This window comes from Lactuca sativa, chromosome 8 (assembly GCF_002870075.4).
Source record: "Lactuca sativa cultivar Salinas chromosome 8, Lsat_Salinas_v11, whole genome shotgun sequence".
NCBI classification, from domain to species: domain Eukaryota; kingdom Viridiplantae; phylum Streptophyta; class Magnoliopsida; order Asterales; family Asteraceae; genus Lactuca; species Lactuca sativa.
The window spans coordinates 31,156,148-31,181,250 of NC_056630.2; positions in this window are offsets into that span (position 1 = coordinate 31,156,148).

Consider the following 25,103-nt stretch of genomic DNA (forward strand, 5'->3'; position numbering starts at 1 on the left):
CACCAGAGAGAAACCAAATCGTACAAGAAGAAGTAAAAAAACTTCTTAAAACAGGAATGATCAAAGAAGTGAAGTTCCCAAGGTGGTTGGCCAACGTGGTCGTAGTACAAAAGAAGTATGCAAAATGGAGAGTATGTGTGGAATATACGGATCTCAACAGGTATACAAATGGAACCATCTAACCAAGAGGATACAACATTCATAACCAAATGGAACCATCTGACCAAGAGGATAAACATTCATAACCCCAACAGTTATATATTGTTATACTGCCATGCCATTAGGTCTTAAAAGTGCAGGTGCTACATATCAAAGGCTAGCCAATAGGATGTTCAAAAAGAAACTGAGGGACACGATGGAAGTCTACATTGATGACATGGTGGTTAAGTTGAAGAAAGCTAAAGACCATCTCAAGGATCTTAAAGAAGCCTTCGACATACTGGACAAATATAACATAAAGCTGAATCCCTCCGAGTGTCACTTTGGAATGAGACCAAACAAGTTTCTTGGGTACATGGTGACCAAAATAGGAATCAAAGCAAGTCCTGAGCAAATCAAAGCAATCATTAATCTAAGATCCCCATCCTCAACAGAGGATATTCAAATACTAACAGGAAGAGTGGAAGCCTTAAACAGGTTCATCTCAAGATCCTCAAAAAGATGCAAACCTTTCTACGACATATTGAAGAAAAATAAAAGGTTCAAGTGGAATAAGGAGCACATAAATGCTTTCTAGGAACTTAAAAGATACCTAAGTTCAACACCCCTATTGGTAAAATCATTAGATGGGGAACCACTTCTTCTCTACCTTTTAGTATCCTCAAACACGTTGAGTGCAGTCTTAGCTAAGGATCTTAATGGGGACCAACATCCTATCTACTATGTAAGTAAAACTCTTTTGGATCCTGGAACTAGGTACTCTCACCTTGAAAAACTTATACTTGCACTAGTAACTACTTCCACAAAATTAAGACACTACTTTGAAACACATCATTTAAAAGTAAGAACTAATAATCCTATTAAGAATGTTATGAGAAAACAAGAAATTTCAAGAAGGACAGCAAAGTGTTTTATGAAGCTAAGAACATACAACATCAAGTATGAGCCAAGATGCGCGATAAAATTCCAAAGAGTTGGTGGACTTTGTGGATGACTTCAGTAATGATCTACAATTTGAAGTAAAGATAGAAACTAAACGATTCCTAGAAGAAGAAAACACAGGCAGATGGACGCTATTCACAGATGGAACATAAAACCATAGAGGAACTAGATTAAGGATCATACTAAAGTTGCCACAGGGGGACATCCTACCCCAGGTAGTCAGTTGTGATTTCGATGCAACCAATAACAAAGCTGAACACGAGGCACTAATCATGGGACTACAGCTAGCCAAGGATGTAGCACCCGTTTATTTATTGAGTTAAATAAATTAATTAATCAACAATTAGTAGCCCTAAAATTAATAATTATATATCAAAGGATGGTCTCGAAGGGCTAATTATCATAATTTTGGAAGTTGGGGGTTAAAAGAGTAAGTTTTGGATTTAATTTGAGAAGGAATTCAGAAGTTAGGGCACGTTGGGTAATTAATGGACTTAAATTGAAGAGATTTGAGGGCTTAGGGGTTGGTTGGTAATTATAGGACTTATAATGAAAGGAAATTATGGGAGCAAAGGCTAAAGGGTAAATATTGGATTAAGATTGAAAGAAAAAGGGAAGGAAGGGGCCAAACTCGTCGTTATGGAGGTAAGTTTGGGGGATCGGGGTATATAACTCGTCACCCCTCCCACTTCAAACCCTAAACCTAATCGTTTCTTCACCAGCTGCCATCCTTATGACCCCTTAGTCGGCGGCGCTACACCTCCCGTCGACCGAATGGTGTGCCACCAGAGATGTTTCCCCCCTGACGAGTGCCGACGAACCCGAAGCATGCCAAAGACCGATCGACTGCCTCGTAGCCATGGTCGTAGTCGCGAGCCAACTGCTAAGCAACCTCAATTGTCGCCGCTGGTGGGTGTAATGATCGACGAGGTCGTAATCTCGTTTTCCTCCGGTGCCACTGTCGTTTATGAGGTTACCAATCAACCGCCACAGTCGTTGTAACTGTTCTAAATCGCTGGTATTGTTCTTCTTCTATTCATCATGTCGTCGTCCGCCTTGTGGGTGGAGGGACTCATGGCGTTTCCTGTTATCATCGGTGAGTGATGGTTTAGTTCAAGGCTTGTGTGCGACGTGGGTGCGCTGTGGGGGAAGTCCTGTCGAGTTGGGTCATGGAGAACCACCATGGCAGCCGACCATGGTGGCTGTCATCGAAATATGCCACCTACTACCGCCGCTAGATCTATGGAAGGATCCGTTTTCAAGAAAATATGTGTGTGTGGGTGTTTATTTGGTCGGAAAACACATCACCACCACCTCCGGTGGTAGCTGCCGCCATGCGCCACCGCCAGCCACCATTAGGTGGTTGTGTGTGTGTGTGTGTTTACCTTGCTTAGTGTAGTGTGTGTGTGCATTTATTTTTAGTATTTTATTTGTAAATTGTAAAATGGAATAATGAAAGGAAATTCCACCACCTTAGGGTGGTGGCTGCCGCCGTGTCGGGTGGCGGTGCGCTTTGCCTCTTGTGATAGATTCGTTTGGGGTGCTAGAAACCCTAATGGGCTCAAAGGAGCTCTAATGGGCCCAATGAAGCTTAATGGACTCTAATGGACCCAATAAAACCCATATGGGCTTAATAATATTCTAGTGGGCTTAATAGGCCCAATAAAGCCCTAATTGATCTAAAAGCCCAACAAATTAATTAATGGACTAGTAATGGGTTGGAAACCCTAATTAGGGGTTTGGAAAACCCTAATGCCATGAAACCCTAATTTGGGGGAATTAATCGGGACACACGGAAATTATTTAATAACTTAAGATATTAAATAATAATCATTGGCAAAGATTAATCTAAACGATATTAGACTTAATGGATTAAAGTCCTTAGAGGATTAAGTCCTTAATGGGTTAAGTAGGAAACCTAACCCTAATCATCATTTTATGTGAAATCCTAATTTCACTTGGGTTTATTGTTTGGCCTTGATGATTGGGTTATTAAATGGGCTATCCAAGATCAAGCAAATGGTCTAGAGTAATTTAATGGGCCTAGTGTAAGGCCCATGTAAAGGGATTGGGCTCAATTCGGAAAATTGGGCCATAGATGGGCCATAGTTGGGCCTTAATGATTATATGATGTTGGGCCTTAGAATGAGACCATGTATAGGCCTAGGCCCAATTTGGAAAATTGGGCCATGTACTGGGCTTTGATTCCTAATTGACTTTGGGCCTACGGATTGGGCCTTGGGCTTGAATAAACCAAGCGAGGGGTAATGTAGTAATTACCCAAAGAATGTACGTATGGTTATGTATTGGGACCCAATTATTAATAGGGTGATATTTTGGTGTTGACAGTTCGGGAATCTGTCAGCCAGCAGCTGGGGTTGAGTCTGCGAGACTTCAGTAGTTTGGGATTGTGTCTATGGGACTTCAGCAGTGTGAGGTGAGTTACCTTCCAGTAGCGGTGGGTCTACGGCCACAATGCCGACCCACTAGTAGGAGTTGTTGTTAGATGATTATCTTTGTGATAATTGTCTATGTTTGCTACTACCTGTTATGTTTATGTGCTAGCATGATATGATGTTATGTGATAGTGGTAGTAGGGGGTGAAATAGTCCCCGGTTATTGGTTGATAGGGCCGAAGGGGTAGATTAGTACCCAACTATGCTAGACAGATTATGATATATGTGATATGATATTATGTGGTAGTAGTAGGGGGTGAAATAGTCCCCACTTACCGGTCGACATGACCGAAGGGGTAGGCCAGCACCCATATATGCTAGGCAGTATATGACTTATGTGTTTATGCTATGCTTTTATGTGGTAGTGTTAGGGATGAAATAGTCCCCAGTTACCGGTTGAAAGATACCGAAGGAGAGGCCAGCTCCCAGATATGCTAGGCAGTACCCGGTCGAGAGGACCGAAGGGGAGCCCAACACCCAGGTATGTTAGGCAGTATCCGGTTGAGAGGATCGAAGGGGAGGCGAGCACCCAGATATGCTAGGCAGTATCCGGTCGAGAGGACCGAAGGGGTAGGTCGGGCACCTAGATATGTCTGACAGTATATGTATGTTATATGATCGTATGGTATGTGGTATAATGGAGGAACTCACTGAGCTTTGTGCTTACGGTTTACAGTTTTGGTTTCAGGTACTCGTTTCCAAAGGAAAGGAGCCGGCTTGATCGCAGCGCATCACACTATGTTTTCCGCACATGAGATCTTTGGGATTACACTCTGATATGGGTTTATGATAATATGTTTTGATTATTGACACTTTGGTTTTGACATGAGATATTAATATGAATGTTTTTATACTGATGGTTTTATATAATAATGTATTTAAAAATGAAATTTTTGGCCTTGAATTTTGGGATGTTACAAGTTGGTATCAGAGCCTCGGTTTAAGGGATTCGGGCACACTCAAGGGTGTGTCTGAACTCAAACTAAGGAGTTGGTATGAAAAATTTCAAAAGTAAAATCATTTTATAAAAAGAAGTTTGAAAAGAGAAGATGACTTTGAAAAGAATAAAGTATGTGATGCGTGCAATCAGCCGAGCTCAAGTAAGTTTTCCCCAAGATACCCATACATGTTATGTTATGGTATGATATGATATGATTATGAGAATTGCATGCTAGATTAGGCTAAGGATCTAGGAGGATGCCTTATATGCCTATTGTATGTGCTTGTAGACTTGCATGCTAGTACTGATCAGTCAGTGATAGGATAGCCTGTTTAGGTTATGCCTGGTTGTATGAGCCTTTGAATTTCATGTACATATTCCTAATTAGAAGATAGAATGATTTGATTGGTATATGATGGTTAGATTTTCCATTGTCTGAATGCTGATTGCTTTGTGCTTTGTGGACTCTTAGTAATGTGAGTTAGCTATTAAGTGAATATGCTAAGTCACATGTGGCACAGGCTGGATAATCTCAGAGTGATAGGTTTGACCATATTGCGCAGCTCTCATTTGAGTCTAACCGTTATAGGGATGATTCTGTTACTTGAAGGATTATTTGATCTCTGTTGCATGTGGCTATATTCATGAGGTAGCTAGTTGACATTACTGGGAGTCTTTCAGTAGCTGAGGACTGGGTGAGTTCGGGAACCTAGGGAAACCTATGATATATTTCAGTGAGTTAGTAGTGAGGCTCAGTTAGACTTGGGTGTACCAATTGAGGAAGTGACTTGGAGGATCCGGGAGGATTGCTGAGGAAAGTATGGATAGGTGTGGAAGGCAGTATTGGGCCCGTACTACTGAAAGCACAGGATCCATACTCGAATCAGCGAGAGTCTTGGAGAATCTAAGAAGCTTCAGGGAAGAGTTTGTGACCCAGTTTTTGGACAGTGGATGTTCCAGTTGTTGCAGCTTAGCCATTGGCAAGCGAGGTAGTGAGCGTGACAGGGTGTCAGACCCTGAAGGATATGATTTCCAAGGGTTGCAAATGCGGGATCGATTTGGAGCACCCTGAGAAGAGAGGCTCGTACCAGGTGCATATAGTAGAGGATCCCGGGAAGAGACCCATGACTTCTGATCATCGGGTGAAAGGCCAGCAGGGCCTGAGTCAGTGCAACGCGTATCAGAAAGTACACAAGGGAGTTTGTCACTCCAAGGGTTTAGGCTGCTACAGGGTAGTAGGATTGGTCATATCAGCTGAAGGGGGTCAGTATTCCTCCAGATGTTGTGGGTATGTCATCTTCTATGATATTAGGTGGATGTTTGGAATACGTATCGCTTTGGAATTGTGAGTGAGTTTGGATAATTCAGACCTCGGGTCGGTTTTCTGCTAGTGTTTGGGTTATCAGGGATCATATATGCCATCCAACATGCCGAAAGGTCCTTGATGAACCCAAAGAGGGATGTGTCTTGCGGAGTGGGTTCTGCGCATACCATTATCATTTCGAATCTTTGTCGGGATCTATGCAGGAGTATTATTTAGAGGATACTCGATCAGGGTTGGAGTGATTGTTCTCCAATGAAGTCAGCGTTCAGAGGTTCTATCATTGTTCAGGTATGGTTGGTAATTGTTTATGGATGAACTTTGGAGTTCAAGGCACTACCGTTGCTAGGACAGAACTGGTGACAGGAAGAGGGTAGTGTCAGTCACGGGTGTTAGATGCATAAGTGGTTGGTCACTGGATGTTCAAGAGAATTGTGTTTTCGCATGGGCTGTGTTCGATTAGAGTTCAGTGGTACTGCAAGATTGGCAGTGGGAACGAGGATTCGTCAGCTAGAGTGAAGATTAAGGTCTTCAATTGATAGCATGTTAAATGGATTGAGGTGTCAGACTGGATCAGATTTCAAGAGTACTCATCGAGACTTCTGAGGATGGGAGATTTCAAGGTTTAATCGGCGATTAAACGTAAGCATTCGCAGGCACAGGTTGTCATCAGTGGGATATTAGAAAGCGAGAAGGATTGGGAATCCTTCAGTTCTCAAGTAATGTGAAGACTTAGTCGAATCTAAGTGGGGGAGAGACTTTTTATAAAGTTCTCCAACTGTGAGTTCCGTTTGTGCAAGGTGCAATCTCTTGGCCACCTTGTCAACCAGAAGGGTATTCTAGTTGATTCGGGCAAGATAGAGGTCGTGATGCAGTGGGAGATTCCGAGGTCTCCATCTGAGATTCAGAATTCCCTGGGTATAGTGGGTTATTACCGAAGATTTATACGGGACTTCTCCGAGATTGTGGTTCCTTTGACCATACTAACCAAGAAGTCGGTGACCTTTCGTTAGGGGTCTGAGCAGCAGGCAGCCTCGAGACTCTCAAACATCGGTCATGCGAGGCACCGATTCTCACCCTGCCAGAGGGTATAGATGATTTCGTGGTTTACCATGACGTTTTGATCACGGGCATGGGTATGGTATTGATACAGTGGGGTCACGTGATAGCAGGTTTCGGGAACCAGGTTAGAGTTCCAGTTAGGACTTGAGTTCAGTTGAGGGTTAGGTCGAGTGCGTGTTCGACCCGGTTTGGGAAGTGTTGTAAGACTACGGGGGTAGCCGTAGCATTCATTAGCGATCAGATATTGTTAGAGTGTTGTAAGTCTGCGGGTGTAGCCGTAGCATTTACTAGCAGCTAGATAGTGATAGTGTTGTAAGTTTGCGGGTGTAACTGTAGCATTCACTAGGTTGGTAGATGGCATGAGTGTGTTGTTAGAACGCGAAAGGAGCAGTAGTACCCACCAGTTCAGGTGCAGTAGTGAGGATATGGAAATCCACGGATTGGATTTCGGACTTACCCTAATGGATTAGATCTGGTTAAGCCAGTAATGAGATGGTAGGGACGTCACTACAAATATGAGATCAGGGAAGCAATGGACTGCTTAAGGTCGTTGGTGATGAAGACTACCATTGGTTAGGTAGCAATCACTTGTAGTTTTGGATTGGGTGACGTCGGGATTCAACGCATGGAACCGATCGGTTAGATTCGAAAGTTGTTTGAGCCATTGTGACATGATAACTAGTGGCGAATAGTTCCAGGGAAGTATTACGTTCAGGAGTCATGAGAGGCGACTAAGTGGGAGTCCTTTGGCTCCGCAACCGGGCTGGAACCCGGCAAATTCAGATGATTGACGGATAAATTGAGACCAGGAAGGTCTCGATAGATTATGGGAAGCAGCTATGTAGCAGCATACTGCTTCCGGCAGTTGAGTGTTTAAGCAGTTTTAGCAATGGGCAGTGTTAGCAATTGTGTTTCAGGTTGCGAGTATGGACGGAATAGCTAGATGATCTGAGGAGTGACAAGTCACTCACAGCGAGAGTATCCGAGCCTTGGCCAAGTATTAGTGGTCTGCGAGGATAATTGGGTCCGTGACCTTGTTTTATAGTGGGAACCATATGTTATCAGAAGTTGAGTAGTCAGTTGAGGGATAAACAGACTAGATTCAACGATAAAGATTCAGTATGAGTGGTCTGTTAGGGATTCAGACCATCTCGAGACAACAGATTTCAGACATAATGCATGTGATCTTGCTGTGAGGAATTTGTTCACGTGCGGATTTTAGGGCTTTACGAGGATTGGTCATGGCTACCATGGGATGGCTAGGGTGTGCCCAGGTTGGTGACCCTACTACTAGAGTGGTTTGGCATATAAGGAATAGCAAGGAGTGATTTCGAGGACGAAATCTAATTTAAGTGTGGGAGAGTTGTAGCACACGTTTATTTATTGAGTTAAATAAATTAATTAATGAACGATTAGTAGCCCTAAAATAAATAATTATATATCAAAGGATGGTCTCGAAGGGCTAATTATCATAATTTTGGAAGTTGGGGTTAAAAGAGTAAGTTCTGGATTTAATTTGAGAAGGAATTCAGAAGTTAGGGCACGTTGGGTAATTAATGGACTTAAATTGAAGAGATTTGAGGGCTTAGGGGCTGGTTGGTAATTTTAGGACTTATTATGAAAGGAAATTATGGGAGCAAAGGCTAAAGGGTAAATATTGGATTAAGATTGAAAGAAAAAGGGAAGGAAGTGGCCAAACTCGTCATTATGGAGGTAAGTTTGGGGGATCGAGGTATATAACTCGTCACCCCTCCCGCTTCAAACCCTAAACCTAATCGTTCCTTCACCAGCTGCCATCCTTATAACCCCTTAGCCGGCGGCGCTACACCTCCCGTCGACCGAATGGTGTGCCACCAGAGATGTTTCCCCCCTAACGAGTGCCGACGAACCCGAAGCATGCCAAAGACCGATCGACTGCCTCGTAGCCATGATCGTAGTCACGAGCCAACTGCTAAGCAACCTCAACTGTCGCCGCCGGTGGGTGTAATGATCGACGAGGTCGTAATCTCGCTTTCCTCCGGTGCCACCGTCGTTGATGAGGTTACCAATAAACCGCCACAGCCGTTGTAACTGTTCTAAATTACTAGTATTTTTCTTCTTCTTCTATTCATCATGTCGTCGTCCGCCTTGTGGGTGGAGGGACTCACGACGTTTCCTGTTATCACCGGTGAGTGATGGTTTAGTTCAAGGCTCGTGTGCGACGTGGGTGCGCTGTGGGGGAAGTCCTGTTGAGTTGGGTCATGGAGAACCACCATGGCAGCCGGCCATGGTGGCTGTCATCGAAATATGTCGCCTACTGCCGCCGCCGTACGCCGCTAGATCTATGGAAGGATCCGTTTTCAAGAAAGTATGTGTGTGCGGGTGTTTATTTGGTCGGAAAACACATCACCACCACCTCCGGTGGTGGCTGCCGCCATGCGCTACCGCCGACCACCATTAGGTGGTTGTTTGTGTGTGTGTTTACCTTGCTTAGTGTAGTGTGTGTGTGTGTGCGTTTATTTTTAGTATTTTCTTTGTAAATTGTAAAATGGAATAATGAAAGGAAATTCCACCACCTTAGGGTGGTGGCTGCGGCCTCCTGCCGCCGTGTCGGGTGGCGGTGCGCTTTGCCTCTTGTGATAGATTCGTTTGGGGTGCTAGAAACCCTAATGGGCTCAAAGGAGCTCTAATGGGCCCAATGAAGCTTAATGGACTCTAATGGACCCAATAAAACCCATATGGGCTTAATAATATTCTAGTGGGCTTAATAGGCCCAATAAAGCTCTAATTGATCTAAAAGCCCAACAAATTAATTAATGGACTAGTATTGGGTTGGAAACCCTAATTAGGGTTTGGAAAACCCTAATGCCATGAAACCCTAATTTGGGGGAATTAATTCGGACACACAGAAATTATTTAATAACTTGTGATATTAAATAATAATCATTGGCAAAGATTAATCTAAACGATATTAGACTTAATGGATTAAATTCCTTAGAGGATTAAGTCCTTAATGGGCTAAGTAGGAAACCTAACCCTAATCATCATTTTATGTGAAATCCTAATTTCACTTGGGTTTATTGTTGGGCCTTGATGATTGGGTTATTAAATGGGCTATCCAAGATCAAGCAAATGGTCTAGAGTAATTTAATGGGACTAGGGGAGCCCAGCACCCAAGTATGCTGGGCAGTATCCGGTCGAGAGGACCAAAGGGGAGGCTAGCACCCAGATATGTTAGGCAGTATCCGGTCGAGAGGACCGAAGGTGTAGGTCGGGCACCCATATATGCCTGACAATATATGTATGTTATATGATCGTATGGTATGTGGTATGATGGGGGAACTCACTGAGCTTTATGCTTATGGTTTACAGTTTTGGTTTCAGGTACTCATTTCCAAAGGAAAGGAGCCGGCTTGATCGCAGCGCATCACACTATGTTTTCTGCACATGAGATCTTTGGGATTACACTCTGATATGGTTTTATGATAATATGTTTTGATTATTGACACTTTGGTTTTGACATGAGATATTAATATGAATGTTTTTATACTGATGGTTTTATATAATAGTGTATATAAAAATTATGTTACAAAGGATCTTCAGATCAAGGATCTTCAGGTATATGTCGACTCTTTATTAATAACTAACCATTTTAATGGATCCTATGCAGTAAAAGGAGAAAGACTAGCACTATAGCTCCAAATCCTCAAAAAATTAGCCTCTGAATTCGAAGCATTCAACCTATACCAAGTTCCTAGAGAAGACAATGTTGAAGCAAATGACTTAGTCAATATAGGATCTTCCCTTAGGATCCCACCAGAAACCAGGATCCCGATAATCCATGTGATGATCCCAGTAATCAAGGATCCTGCCAAAAGATTGAGGGATCCCAAAGATGATGAGGTAACAACCAATATCGCTACAATCAAAGATCCTGATCCTCAGCTTCCTCATCGAGATCCTAGCATCAAATATCCTTCTCCAACCTCAAGATCCTGAATTTAACCCATTGTGGAATATCTACAAAATGGTGCCATCCCAAAGGAATAAAAAAGTGACAAGTCGTTCAAAGTGAGGGTCTCACATTTTGTGATGATCCAAGGTAAGTTATACAGGAAATCCACTGCATGTCCATACCTTAAATGCTTAGAATATCACGAGGTTACGAAAGTATTAAAATACATACACGAAGGAGATTGTGGTAACCACACTGGGGGTAGATCCTTGCGCTCCAAGGTGTTGAGGAGGGGATACTATTGGCCAACCATGAAGAGAGATTCCTTCTTGTATGCTCAAAGATATGATGCCTGTCAAATGCATAACACCAACCAACGGAAACTTTACATCATATCATCTCCCCTTGGCCATTCATGAAGTGGGGGATGGATATAGTAGGAAAACTACCTAAGGCACCAGGAGGAAAAGCCTTCATTCTAGTAATGACAGACTATTTCTCGAAGTGGATCAAGGCCAAGGCTTTTATTCAAGTAATATATAAGGAGGTGGTGTCGTTTATCAAACATAATTTCCTGACCATGTTCAGGATCCATGCCGAAATTATATGTGACAATGGATCCCAATTCATGAGGAAGTGAACCAGGGACTTTTGCAAAGGTTGGGGAATCAAAATGATAATGTCCACCCCTATTCACCCTCAAGCCAAAGGTCAAGAAGAGTCTAGAAACAAAATCATAGTCAATAACTTGAAGAAAAGACTAGATGAAATAAGGGAGATGGGCAGAAGAGCTTCCTTTTGTCCTATGGGTAGATAGGACCACTTCCAAAGTAGCCACAGGCCAAACTCCATACTCTTTGGTGTTTGGAGTAGAAGCGATGATCCCCACTGAAGTGGTGATCCTAACGACATGATGTCTATTCCAAGATCAAGAGAACAATGATAGGATCCTAGCCCAGGACCTTAATATTGCCGATGAACTCAGGGATCTCGCTAAGACCCGTATCACTGCCCATCAACAAAGGATCACCAGAGCATACAAAAAGAATATCAAAGTCAGAAGATTCCAAATAGGAAACCTGGTATTAAGGAAAGCATTCCAAAATACAAAGGATCCTAGTGCAGGTAAACGCCTAAATGGGAAGGACCATATCTCATAGATATTGAAGCAGGAAAGGGGGAATATCGGAGGGGAGATAGCAAAGCTAACGCCCGCCCTAAGATAACATTTGTTATTCATAGAAACACAAGGATCTTGACACATAAGGATCCTGATACACAAGGATCCTGACACATGAGGATCCCGACACTTGAAGATCCAAGGATCATGCCACTTAAGGGTCCCAATAACTACAATATTCTATGACTCTCAATGATTGCAATATGCAAGTGTCCTAGTAACTACGAATAGAGACTAATCATCTCTCCTACGAATAAGGGTACTTAATACCCTCTAAGGCTTACAGAGTTAATTACCTATTTCATATGAGTTAAGGTTTCTACACCTCGCTTGGATGCACGATATATAACTATGGGATGTGAATAAGGGGATCATTTCACGCTGCAATGACTTGGCAACCCTCTTATTTCTAAACATAAGTTAAGATCCTAAAGTTTAAATATAAGGTTAATAACATTGGCATGTTATCTCAAGTTAGGATCTTCCCCAGAAAACACATAAGGTTTATAACATTGACATGTTATTTGAAGTTGGGATCTTCCTTATAAAAATTTCTAAGATATATAACATTGACATGCTATCATACAAATTAAGATTTTCCCTAGTAACTTACCGAGATTGGTAACATTAACATCTTACCTTCAATTGGGATTTCCCTAATAATTTACTAAAGATTGTAACACTAACGTGTTATCTCAGGTTGAGATTTTCCCCTGAGATTTTTTAAGAGTTATTACCCCAAAGAGTTGTCTAAAGTTAGGATGTTACCCAAAAAATATGCAAGGTTTACAACATTATCACATTGCAAAACAAGAGTTTTTCTTAGGTATTTTCCAAGTTGAAGTTATTTGTAATTGACTCCTAAGAGATCATTCCTAAGTTCATTAAGTCAGAGCCAATCAAGGATCCTCCCTGATGAACTCTTAAAGCAAGTGTCTTACCGTATCGTACTAAAGGAATTCCCCTAAGTCTAATGTTTAAAGAACCTAAAGACAGTCAAGTTCTATCTATCCTTTAAAAATATTTTTTTCCTACATAATGATTAAGATCTTAAATATTTTAAGATCCCAAGTTGATTACTAACCATATCAGGGTATTCAGATCTTCAGAAGTCCTTCAGGATCATGGCTACGTAAGGATCCTCAAAAGATCTACAATCATATAACGTAGATGGAAATATAAAACAACCATACATACACGAAGAAGTGGTACATCGGTTCCATAAGAAACAAACATTGTTTTATACAAAATCATGCAAAATATTCCTATCTAACAGGCCTAGACCGTAGCCTGGTCATCATCACATGGTCTCTTCTTTTCATCATTCGCCTTCGGATTTTTCCCCTTAGAATCCTTGCTGGTCTTGACAGATTCTCCTTTTAATTTAAGGAGGGTTGCATGCCGCCTAAACAAATTCCAGGATCCTGCATTGGCTACATCTTCATCTAGTTTAATCTTTGCCTCCCAAATAGCCATGACTGCGCTAGCATTCACTTTGGCGATCACCTTCGACATCTCAATGTCATGCTCCTCCTCTTTCTAGACCTTCTCCTTGCTTACGAGTTCCACTCATCTCAGGAGATCCTCGTTGGTCGCCTTCCACATTTTTTCTTGTTCTCTTAAAGCTTCTTAAGCCTTTTTAGTCTGGATCCTCAAGTCTATAGAGACACGATCAAATACCTAGAGCAAGAGTTATATTAGAAAGAGTGAAAGGCAAAGTGTAAGATACAATAACAACACTAACACTTATAGCTTGAGAAAAGGACACCAACCTTTGATGTGTATCCTCAGCTCCAAGATTTTCCATGTTCAAATTCATGGCTTCAAGAGTTTTCCTCTTCCGGGATCCCAAAGTTTTCATAGTCAGATCAACGTGGGCCTTTTTGCGATAAGGGAGGAGTTAGTTTTCTCTTTATTCACAAATATCTGGCCACTTGACACGGTCGTATGAAGATCAGAGAGGGAGAAATGAGCACTGGCACGTGTGGTTTTGGATCCTGCGAAAACCAAAGAAATCTTAATAATTTCTCAAAGACTAAAGATGAATATGCTCAATGATCCCTACCAGTAGCCATATTGATGATAGTGGTTGAGCTTTCTTGCTGAATAGAAGGATCGAGCTTGAATTTCCTGACAGCCTCGGGCAGAGCAAGGAAGTCCCTGATCCTATCCTTGGTATCTTCGGCAGGGGGAGGGGGGTAACTAATTCGTCAAACTTGAAAGCTGTAAATATTTAACAAAATAAGAAGTCTAAATATCGGGATCCTTAATATGAAAATAAGGAACCCTAACATTTTTAACCTAGGATTGAGGTAAAAGATCTCCACCAGGAATCGAGTCACGTTTTACGAAAAAGTATATTCCTTTCCAAGCACCATTGATATGTGCATATCTACATATATATTTTACATCATATCTTAATATCATTAGCTATATTTATGCTTATTATAGAACAAAAGGTACTTAATATGTTTAATATCTGTTATGAAGCGTAAAAGACATTCTCGGAAGCAATATGGAAGCTGGAAGCAGGAATGAAGAGCTAAGGCAAGAAGAAGACACAAAAAGAATGTTGATGGATTGCTTGACCCCTCGTCAATATTTTGGCCATATCTTATGTTTTGATAAAATGCTGATTCTCGATAACCACAACGTGGTGATTCCACCACGACGTGGTGAATGGAATCTTTGTGATCCTTGGTGTTGACTTGGAGAATACGGCATAAACACGAAGACCACGACATGGTGGCCAGATTTTAGGCAAGTATATATATATATATATATATATATATATATATATATATATACATATACATATATATACATATACATATACATATACATATATATATATATATATATATATATATATATATATATATATATATATATATATATATACGAACAATATGAAGAATTGGGGGACTTGGAGTTGACTTTCTGGAGAAGTATTACGACAAAAACCTTCTGCAAAACCCTTAGAAGAGGAGGAAACGATTGGAGCTCAAGATTTGAAGAGATCTAGAAGAAACATCATCAACTCATTCGGTTTGATCATGTTTATCATTATTCCTATTGAGTTTTTGTGTTTGATTACATCCATGACTAGCTAATTTAGTAGAATTTCGTTTAGTTATATGAAACCCTAATAACTATGGTTTAGTTTATTAGTTTATGGATTTATAAAAGTCGGTTTGGAGCTTGTGTTTGATTAACTTACGTAGCATGTTAAAGTGTTTCTCTTTGTTTCTTTAATTCTAGTTAAGTGTAGCTTAGTGATCATTAAATTACACGAACTTGTTTACCTAGTGCTTTAGTGACCATTAAATTGCTAGAGCTAGGATTGACCACATCTTAGTTAAGTGATAAAAGTAACAATTTTAGCTATGCTAGAGAACATAATTGTGACCATAATTGTGTTTAACAAATCATACATAACCCAATTATAATTAATAACTAATTTTGTGTTTTCTTGTGTAGGACCTTACAAAGTAGTACATGAATTGGTGAAAATATTAGTAGATTGGACCAGATCGCTAATTACATGATAATTGGCAACCAACTTAATTAATCCATAAATAATAACTAACCATAGGAAAAAGGTGGATTCAAAACTAAATGAAAGTGTTTTAGATATATTGATAACAATCATATTAGCTGAGTGATTAAGTTTATCTGAACTTGAAAAATCAGATAAAAACCCTTTTAAATTATTGCTTATTTTTCTTAGTTTAGCTTTTAGTAGTTATTTTATTAATTAAATATTGTTCCTTATGTTCGATACCCAACTTACTTTACTAAAATATATACCGACTAGGTACACTGCCTATAGGTGCATTAGTACATAAGTAGTTAGGTTTATAAATTTAAAGTTAGATAGGTATAATTTGTGCACATCAACCATCATTATGCTTGGATTTTCGTACAAGAGGTGATTCGTTAGTTTTAACTTTCAACAAAAAGCAAGAGTTTCCAAAGATAGAAAGGTTGTAAACATAAGCAATTCATTTAGACCAATGTTGAGACCTATGGAGCGATTCAGATTGTTAATCAAATAAAGGATCATCGAAACCGTTGGCATGGCTTGAATATATGAAATCTTGGTGCTTTCAAAAAATTTAGAAATGATCTCGAAAAAAGGATATGCAAGGCCTAAGGTAAAGAGATACTCAGGAAAACAAACTCACACAGAAGAACTAAAATCAGGTTGGATCCTAACATTAAAAGGCTTGAAGACAGTACTAGCGAGAAAGGTTCCACTCGAACTCAGAACTACAATACTATCATCGTCAAAGGTACAAGTTTCCTCATAGGAATTAAGCTTTTGATCTACGAAATCATCATCAGGCATAGCTATAATGTTTGCATAAGAGCAAGCTCCTTTATTGTCCATTTTAAGAAAAAGAAAAAGTAAGAAGGAATAAGGACAAAATGAATAAAAAATACTACATTTAATGATGCTCAATGAACTTTCAAAATAAATGTTAAGAGTAAAATGAAATTGAAGAGCTCCATATCTTACTCATATAAGAATCAATGAGAGGTAAACATGTGACTTGAACCTTCCCAACAACTAGAAATGTACCCGATGAGGTTCAAATTACCCATCCGTTAGAAATTCTTACTCCAGTTTTTACTTTAAAAATTATACCTCTAAATATTTAAAACACTAACGGTTATATTTCGTAGGTACGATTTGGGGGTAATTGTTAGGGGCAGGATCCTTGACTCATATTCAGGATCATCAAATACTTTTGAAGCCTCGGGATCCTTGAAGTCTTGAACATATTCTGGGATCCTAACTATTACCACTAATATCTCTAACACTTTCAATGACTATGTTTTCTTAATTTTTCCCACATATTTAGAACGAGTCAACACAAGACCCAATCTCAACAGAGAGTCATCTCAACCAGGCAAAAGACCCGAAATACCAAGTCAAATAACATTCATATGTTGATTATGGAGAATCCCGAAATTACCAGACTTCTTGTTATTAGCATTAAACTATAAATAGCACATGTAATTAGCACACTAGGGACACACTGAGCTCATTCACGATACCTGTACTTACATTTACACATTTATCTCTATATTCAATATTTTATATCAATAAAATCATCAAGGCAGGTGATCATTATCATCTCCCAAGGCTTTATGTTAGAGATCCTATCAAGGATAAAGGGATTTCCTTGTAACTCACTTGTGCCATTTTGATTGTCATTTCTTACTTGATTTATCACGAACATCATAACCTCTCATACAATTTGGTTAGATTCTACTTAGTTGATTTTTTACCAAAACAACTGCTACACTGAATCTTAGAAAAAACATAACTTCCTCAAATGAAGTCAGATTTAGACATTCTCTATATGTACGCTCTCGGTTTAACGACCACTAGGACTTTTGTTTAGATTAGTAAGGCTAAAAAGTAATTTATCAAAAAATTACTTTTTACGATACGCAGAGTCGTGCCAGTTTATTCGTGAAACTTCAATGAGTCATAACTTCTTCGTTATAAGTCGGATTTCAGCATTCTTTATATGTATGGAATCCTTGTGACATATAATATAACTTTTGTTAAGATTATTTATCCTAAAAATATTCTATCAAATAGTCATTTTTTAGCGCTTATTATCTTTAAATTAACTAGCCCAGATCTAAGGGCGTTTCAAATAGGGCTAAGGTTGAGAGAAACTAAAGAGAATGAGCTAGGGAGGTGTGGAAATCGAATGGGGGCTGAAGCTGTATTTATAGCATAAATATTTGAGAGCGTTTTGTGCCCAGACTAGGTGCGTACTACGCCCTAGCCTGGTCAGCCCTCCTAGATGCTGACATGTGGCGTTTATTGGCTAGAGCATCGTGACAAGGGGTATGTACGACCATAAACTTCAAAAATTCATATCTCGGCCATACGAACTCCGTTTTTGACGTTCTCTATATCCACGCATAGGTATTTTCAAGTTTGTTTTTGATTTTCCTTATATCCACATAGGTATTATCAAGTACTACAACTTTCATTTAGACCCCGTTGACTAATTCTCAACCGATCTTAAATTTAACAGTCTACGAATAGTATATTGTTAACGACCGTGTAAAAATCATAAAAATTTTACATACGGACTCCATTTTCGACTGTCTTTATATGATTGGTCTCCTATTAACGAGATCGTTAAATCTCGTTTAGATAGTTTCGGCTAACAATCAACCGATCTAAAATTCGATTTATGTGTCCGCACTGCTGAGATGAAACTTCGAAAAATCATAACTTCCTCATATGAAGTCAGATTTTGACATTCTCTATATGTATGCTCTCGGTTTTATGATAACTATGACTTTCGTTTAGATCACTTAAGCTAATAAGCAACCTATCTAAAATTAATTTTTATGACGGACTCTGTCGTATCGGGTTTAATTCGAAACATCAAACGGTCATAACTTCTCCATACGAAGTAAGATTTATGCGTTCCTCCCCAAAATCCTCATCACGGATACTTCTTTCATCAATGTTTTTTGACCTAATTATTATTCTATTTAAGACGCGTATTTTATTTCTATTTTATTATGTCGCTTTAAGCATGTATACTACATATAACTACACAGAAAACATATAATACTCAATAACTATCTTTATTTACTTCATATAAAGGTTATAATTGTTGACCATTGCAAATATATCGTCTTATTAATCTGTAGGGAGAAACGCGGGAGTTACATATATTGTTATTTTCATACTCAAAATGAGTCAACATCGGGTATTCTCACTAAGGCATTTCATTGTCCACTTGCGCTAAAATTAAAGACTTTAGAAAAGACACTATAAGTAGCAAGGACTTTGAAAAGGCTGTGACATGTGCAATTGCTTAAAACTATGTTATTATATTTAATAGTTACCTCCTCGCTAAATTAAACTCTTGAACTTGTTTTTGAACTTTGGATCGTTACTTCTATAAACTTTAACTTTAAAGATATGTTAAAACAAATAATTAAAAAAATACTTTTAACTACCCTTTCAAGGAGTGTTTCAAAATCAAACCCATCTCAACCATAGTCTTCGACTCTTTACCGACCACCACATTAACCCCTCACTTTTATCGTCCACCTCATACATCTCCGACTGCCAACTCTACTTCCATTCTCTGCCATAAGATCCATCTCCCTCTTATTTTCATCCCATCACCTTTTACCACCACACGATTTGTCTCCCTTGCAAGTAAATTACCATTATCGTTTTGAAGATTCAGAAGGCATTAGGACTCCAATCTAGTTTGAACGTCGGTTGTCTTGGTTCATTGGCTTTGATTGTGTCCCATAAAAAGGTGACAATTGGTGCTTAGTTTTCCGACAACATATGGATGGTGGCGTTGGTATTGATGATTGGTGTTGATTAGTAATGGTGGTAGATGACGTAGTGTAACATCCGTCTCTCGAGGTATTAATTAATTAATTATGCAACTTAAAAAGATATTGGACTATGGTTAGACTTGACATATTTGATTGGACCTTAAGAATCTTGGGTCGAGATGTAGGCTGCCCATAAGCCGTACGCGGGGCGTAGTGTCATTGGATGCACGGGACATGAGAGGCGTACGCGCATCGTACCATAAGGTACACCCAGCGTACGCGATTAGACACTAAACCCTAATTTCAGGGTTTAAGAGGTATATAAACCCCCCTGGTTTCTTATCAGCCTCCTCACCCTCAAGAAAACCCTAATACGTTCTTAACCTCTTCATTGTGTGAAAATGCTTTTTGTGAGTGCATTTAGTGAAAGAAAGTTGTGAAGAAGGAAAGGAAAGGTTGGAGAAGAAGCTTGAGCTCAAGGATCTGGACTAAGCTCACCCTTTGTCATAAAAAGAAGGTATAAAGAACTTAACTTTCTTCCTAATATTCTAGATAGGGTTATGGGAGTTTTGGACCTCTTTAGGTCCAAAGGTTGGACCTTGATCTTGTGAATCCGTTTTTGAGCTTGGGGTTGCCATCCGTGATGGGTTTGAGCCATAAGAACATTCCTATGTGCACATACAAACCCTAATGCTTGGATCTAGGTTTCTCTAATTGAACATGCATTGTATCCAAGACTTCTGAACAATAGATCTAGGTAATAACATAAGAAAAACAGATCTAGAAGATTACCTTAAGTTGCTTGCTTGAATCTTCTTTTCCTTGGAGCTTAGAGTCACAATTGTCACTCTTCTAATGGCTTACAAACACCAACTTAGCAAGAGGATGATTAGAGAGAGAGGGGAGAGGGTAAGAAGTCAGCCAGGGTTCTTCCAAAGGCAAGAGTGTCGATTTCCTTGACCCCATGGGTCTATTTATACTTGTGAGGCTCCTAGGATTTCACCCTTAAACCCTAATTGGATAACTTAGGCCCTAAGCAATCCAATCTCCTTATGATAAGCCTTGGATGATTTCTAGGTCTATCCAAAGCCCCTAAAACCGTCCACCCCTTATCCTTAAGGGATTACAGCCCAAAGTACAACTATCATACAATTGACAGTTTATGCCCTTTTATTTAATTAATCTCTTTAAGTCACCAAATTAATTCCTAATTAATTTATGACTTATATTAATCAAATAACAATATTATTATTCCTTATATTATACTCATAATATATTAATAATATTTCTTCTCTCATTATAAATCATCCTGTCAAGTTGCTATGGTGAAGACAACCCAAAAGGACCATGCACAATCGGGTCAAATACTTGCCTAATATAGTTGCAGCCTTAGACACTATTCCAACAGTCTCCCACTTGGATAAGTCTAGTAACTATATACACAAGTATAATCCGATTAGCAATCGTAGCTCTCAAATACGCTATCAAACTTTGATCTTATCAGTCCTGTCCTTTAGATAAGGGATCGTACAGTCCTCTGTTTAAATATCATGTGGACAATTCTTATGGAATCTATTGTCCAACAATTGGTTTCTCGATCTCAGATTTATTCGACATAGAACTTAATCAAACACATCAATTTAGTTCTGACCGGGCCCGGCACATAAGTCAAACCAAATCATCGAGCGGCCAAGATATCGCTTTTACCCTCTTAGTATAAAAATAACAGATAAACTTCGACTTATATACATTTACTTATTCATTAATCAACTATACACAACAATGCGTTTTATAACATCAAGTTACTGATGCGGTTTCGCATTATCAATGTACAACCAATTAACAAATAACAAACCATATATCTAGGTTTTAAGACCATATGATATTATCGTCTTGCGATCACCCTTTTTATCACATTCCATAAGGTGATTCCAGCAAGCGCGAGTTTGTTCCAATGCTCAAAACTAGTTCATAAGCACTCATGAACGTTGCAACAAACTTTTGCTATGTCTAATACCATTTAGACAATCTACACACCAATTCATGACAATCTTCATTCATACCTACTTCCAACATATGAACGATTGTGGACTATTTGAATAATTCGATTATTCTTAATAAACTCAATTATTCTGGAAGTCAAAACATGCAAAGTGAAACAATAGCTAAATAATTAACATAAGATAGTAACATTAATCATAAATAATACTCCTTTATTTAATCATCAAATGTTAATTACATTTATCTATTACACGTTTCTAATATTATCTAATCTAAACTAATATCATCCTTCAGCCCAATACTCCTAGCATGCTGCAAGTGCTTAACCCTGCTCAGTCCCTTCGTAAGCGGATTTGCTGGGTTATCTTCTAATGATATCCTCTTAACCACGAGTTGTCCTTCTTCTACTCGATGTCTAATAAAGTGATATTTTCTGTCGATATGACGAGATCTACCATGATCCCTCAGTTCCTTGGTCAAGGCAACCGCTCCTTCATTATCACAGAAAATTTCCATGGGATCCTTTATGGCAGGTATAACTCCAAGATCACCGATGAAGTTCTTCAACCATATTGCCTCCTTCGACGCTTCGCTCGTTGCAATGTACTCTGATTCACACGTTGAATCAGCTACGGTTTCTTGCTTGGAACTTTTCCAAGTTACGGCTCCTCCATTCAGGGTAAAGACCCAGCCCGACTGCGAACGGTAGTTGTCCCTGTCGGTCTGAAAACTGGCGTCACTATACCCTCGCACCTTCAAGTCATCATTCCCTCCAAGGACTAAAAGCCATTCCTTGGTCCTCCGAAGTTACTTAAGGATATTCTTGACCACAATCCAATGAGCTCTGCCAGGGTTCCCTTGATATCTACTAACCATGCTCAAAGCAAAGGCTACATCAGGGCGAGTACAAGTCATAGCATACATGATTGAGCCAACTGCGGAAGCGTATGGTACTCAGCTCATTTCTGCTATTTTAGCTTCGGTACTCGGACTTTGAGTCTTACTCAACTTGGCATTACTTTGTATCGGTAATTCTCCCTTCTTCGAGTTTTCCATACTAAAACGTTTCGGTACTTTATCTAAGTGTTCTGACTAAGTCCTATTAGTCTCTTACTTCGTTCTCTCTCTATCCTTATTCCCAGAATATAGGAAGCCTCTCCGAGGTCCTTCATAGCGAAGCACTTCCCGAGCCAGGACTTAACCTCCTGCAGTGTCGGGACGTTGTTTCCTATGAGTAATATGTCATCGACATACAGAACGAGGAAGCTTACTATACTCCCACTGGCTTTGACATATACACATGATTCATCTTTGCTTCGTACAAATCCAAACTCTTTGACTTTCTCATCGAAGCAAAGATTCCATCTGCGAGACGCTTGCTTAAGTCCATAAATGGACTTCTCAAGCTTACACACTCTATTTGGATGCTTCGGATCAACAAAACCCTCTGGCTGAGCCATGTAAACATCCTCAGCCAACTTCCCATTAAGGAAAGCAATCTTGACATCCATTTGCCAAATCTCATAATCATGAAATGCGGCAATCGCTAGCATCACTCTATAGACTTTATCTTCGCAACTGGTGAGAAGGTATCATCATAGTCAACTCCAGGAGTTTGAGTAAAGTCCTTCGCAACCAATCGCGCCTTATATGTGTGGATGTTTCCATCCACGTTGGTCTTCTTCTTGAAGATCCATTTGCACCCAACGGTCTTACGTCCGAGCACATTATCAACCAAATTCCAAACTTGGTAGTCATACATGGATTGGATCTCGCTGTTCATTGCCTCCTTCCATTTTGCAGACTACGAGCCTGCCATGGCTTCCTTATAGCTATTAGGTTCATCTAAATTTATTAGTGTACCATCACTAATATACGTGTCCCCTTCGGTAGTAATATGAAAACCATAAAACTGGGGTTGAACTCTAACTCTTTCGGAACGTCTAAGAGATAATGACTCGTCAATCGGTTCAACCGGAGTTTCCACCTCGGGTTGAGTGCCAGCGGTAGAGGTTCCTTCATCAATCGACTCTTGAATCTCTTCAAGCTCGATTTGCCTCCCACTGTCTCCTTGGCTTATGAGTTCTCGCTCTCGGAAAACTCCTCTCCTCGCAACGAAGACAACATTGTCCTTTGGTCTATAGAAGAGATATCCAAAGGATTTCTGCAGGTAGTCGATGAAAATACATCGCTCACTACGAGGTTCGAGCTTGTCGTGAGTATCTCGTCTTACGAAAGCCTCACAACCCCAGACCTTGATATGTGCTAACGATGGGAGCTTTCCCTGTCCATATCTCGTGAGGTGTTTTGGCAACCTTCTTAGTAGGGACTCGGTTAAGGATATGGGCGATAGTCTCTAAGGCATACCCCCAGAATGAGATAGGTAGTGAAGCACGACTCATCATAGAGCGGACCATGTCTAACAAGGTTCGATTACACCTTTCTGCCATACCATTCAACTGTGGTGTCCTAGGTGGCGTCAATCGTGAAACTATTCCACACTCTTTGAGATAGTCATGGAATTCAATACTTAGGTACTCTCCTCCTTGATCGGATCGAAGCATCTTGATTTTCCTGCCCAATTGATTCTCCACTTCATTCTTGAACTCTTTGAACTTTTCAAACGTTTCTGACTTGTGCTTGATTAAGTAGATATACCCATATTGTAACGCCCCGTTTATTTAAATAAATTAATAAATATGAGTCCAGACTAATTTGTGAAGAATTTTAGCAGTTGAGGGTTAAAAGTGTAAGTTCTAGATTAGTTTTGTAAGTATTTATGAAGGAAGGGGCTAAATGGTAATTATTGGGACTTCATTAAAGAGATTTTGGAGGTCTAGAGGCTGTTTGGTAAATTAGGTACAAAATTTGAAGGGAAATTCCGAAGCTGGGGTAGAAAAGGTAACTTAGGGGCCTTGGTTTGAAAGGATTTAATAAAGAGGGACCATTCCTGCCCATATGGGATAAAGGATGTTATGGCAGCGGGTATATAGCTGATATAATGCCCCGAAACCCTAACCTTATGGAGTGTTATACGCAGCCGCCAACTTCTCTACACCCTTGACCTCATCCAGCCGCAACCAACTCCTTCACGTTTTTCCGGCGAGACGAAGACCCGACGGCCACCAGCATCCATGCTGTTGGCAAGAGCCACCCTCCAGCACATCGTCGTCCCGCTGCTAACGAGAACCAAGATCGGACGCCATCTCCTTCTTCCTCCTGCTGTCGCCGCTATCCACGACAGTCGACGTCAATGTTGTTGCTGTTACGTTGCAAACGACGACGAGCAATGGCTGTTGTCCCGGTGTTTCGTCGCTGCGATTTCAACGTCTACTCCAGCCTCCGTTTCCAAATTTGTTGTGTTTTGGGTTGTTCGCCGGCAACTGAGAAGAATCACCATGGCGGCTAGCCATGGTGTTTGTCGCTATTAACATCGCTACGCCGCCCGTTCTGCCGCCTCCTCGTGTCGTCATCGCCACCAAGAGAGTGAATTGGTTCTTTTTGAGATTAGAGCTTGTGTAAGTGGCTGTATTTCCACTATTGGTGTGCTTCCAGTTTGGGTGTGTGTTTTGGGTTGACGGGAAAACATAAAGAAAGGCCACCACCACCGTGAGGTGGTGGCTGCCACCATCTGCCGCCGTCGGCCATCCTATGGTGGTTGTGGGTGTGATTAGTTTGTGTGTGTGTGTGTGTTAGTTAGTCTGTGTGTGTGTATTAAGCATTGTAATTGTAATTTCCAAAAGATTAATGAAAAGAAATGGAAA